The sequence below is a fragment of the Triticum urartu genome, chromosome 5, assembly GCF_003073215.2.
Source record: "Triticum urartu cultivar G1812 chromosome 5, Tu2.1, whole genome shotgun sequence".
NCBI lineage: Eukaryota > Viridiplantae > Streptophyta > Magnoliopsida > Poales > Poaceae > Triticum > Triticum urartu.
This window is the reverse complement of record NC_053026.1, coordinates 335,178,447-335,180,924: the sequence shown is the minus strand read 5'-3', so window position 1 is coordinate 335,180,924 and position 2,478 is coordinate 335,178,447.

The following is a 2,478-nucleotide window of genomic DNA, read 5'->3' as shown; positions in this document are numbered from 1 at the left end:
CCCAAACCCTAACCATATCGGTCCTACCGAGTTGCATGTCAGTCCCATCGAAAATCACTAACGGTCACTAGGTTTACATTTTCGGTCCGACCGAGTTTGTTGATTCGGTCCCACCGAGATTGGAAAACTGTGTGTAACGGTTGGATTTTGTGTGGAGGCTATATATACCCCTCCACCTTCTTCTCATTTAGTGAGAGAGCCATCAGAACACACACACCATTCCAACTCATATGTTCTGAGAGAGAACCACGTACTCATGTGTTGAGACCAAGACATTCCATTCCTACCATATGAATCTTGATCTCTAGCCTTCCCAAGTTGCTTTCCACTCAAACCCTCTTTCCACCAAATCCAAATCCTATGAGAGAGAGTTGAGTGTTGGGGAGACTATCATTTGAAGCACAAGAGCAAGGAGTTCATTACCTACACACCATTTGTTACTTCTTGGAGAGTGGTGTCTCCTAGATTGGCTAGGTGTCACTTGGGAGCCTCCGACAAGATTGTGGAGTTGAACCAAGGAGTTTGTAAGGGCAAGGAGATCGCCTACTTCGTGAAGATCTACCGCTAGTGAGGCAAGTCATGTGTGGGAGATGGCCATGGTGGGATAGACAAGGTTGCTTCTTCGTGGACCCTTTGTGGGTGGTTGCGTCTTCGTGGACCCTTCGTGGGTGGAGCCCTGTGTGGACTCGCGCAACCATTACCCTTGGGTGGAGCCCTGTGTGGACTCGCGCAACCGTTACCCTTCGTGGGTTGAAGTCTCCATCAATGTGGATGTAGGATAGCACCACCTATCCGAACCACGGGAAAAACATCCGTGTCTCCAATAGCGTTTGAATTCTCCAAACCCTTCCCTTTACATTCTTGCAAGTTGCATGCTTTCCTTTCCGCTGCCTATATACTCTTTGCATGCTTGCTTGAATTATGTGATGATTGCTTGACTTGTCCTAAATTAGCTAAAATCTGCCAAGAACTAAAATTGGGAAAAGGTTAAGTTTTTATTTGGTCAAGTAGTCTAATCACCCCCCTCTAGACATACTTTCGATCCTACAAGTGGTATCAGAGCTTTGGTCTCCATTTGCTTGATCTCCATAGCTTTTGGTGGTCATAGCCTTGGTTTCACAACCTAGGAGAGTATGGCGTCTAGCGAGGGAAATTATCACCGTAGAGGTCCTTACTTTGATGGTACTAATTTTGCTAGTTGGAAGCATAAAATGAAAATGCATATTCTTGGACATAACCCCGCCGTTTGGGCTATTGTGTGTGTTGGTTTGCAAGGTGACTTCTTTGATGGGAGAGAACCGTACCGTGAAGCTACCGCGGATGAGTTGAAGATGTTGCAATACAATGCTCAAGCTTGTGATATTCTCTTCAACGGATCGTGCCCCGAAGAATTCAACAAAATCAGCCGTCTTGAGAATGCAAAGGAAATTTGGGACACTTTGATTGATATGCACGAAGGTACCGACTCCGTCAAGGAATCCAAGTTGGATGTGCTTCAAAGCCAACTTGAAAAGTTCAAGATGAAGGATGGTGAAGGTGTCGCTGAAATGTACTCTAGGCTTGCTCTCATCACAAATGAGATTGCCGGCTTAGGAAGTGAAGAGATGACCGATAAATTCATCGTCAAGAAGATTCTAAGAGCCTTGGATGGAAAATATGATACCGTGTGCACATTGATCCAAATGATGCCCAATTACAAAGATCTCAAGCCAACAGAGGTGATTGGAAGAATTGTTGCTCATGAGATGTCACTTAAGGATAAAGAGGAACTTCACAACAAATCAAGTGGTGCCTATAAAGCCTCATGTGAAGCCCCTACATCATCAAGTGAGAAACAAGACTTCAATGAAGAATTGAGCTTAATGGTGAAGAACTTCAACAAGTTCTACAAGAGTAGAAGCAAAGATAGAAGCTTCAAGTCAAGGTCCTACAATGAAAAAAGATCTTCTAGTCGAGAGCGAAACTGCTACAATTGTGGAAGACCCGGACACTATTCCAATGAGTGTACGGCTCCCTACAAGAGAAGAGAAGATTCTCCAAGAAGAAGAAGCACAGAATCACCACCAAGAGAGAGAAGGAGTAGAGATGATCGTTATGAACGAAGATACTCACGGAGAAGTAAGGATTCGGAAAGGAAGGAAAAATCATCAAGGAGCTACACAAGAAGAAGACATCAAGCTCATGTTGGTGAATGGGTATCCGGCTCCGACTCCGACAGCCACTCCGAGAGAAGTTATCACTCCGACTCCGAAGATACTCAAGATGAAGGTGTTGCCGTTCTAGCACTTGTGTCAACCAACTCCTACGACATATTTGACTCACCAAATGATGGAATTGGAAGATGCTTCATGGCCAAAGGTCCTAAGGTAACACACCCCGAGTATGTTGATTTCAATAGTGATGAAGATGACTTGTTAGGTGATGATTTGCTTGTTGACAACTCTAGTGATGAATACTATGATGAAAGACAAATTAATC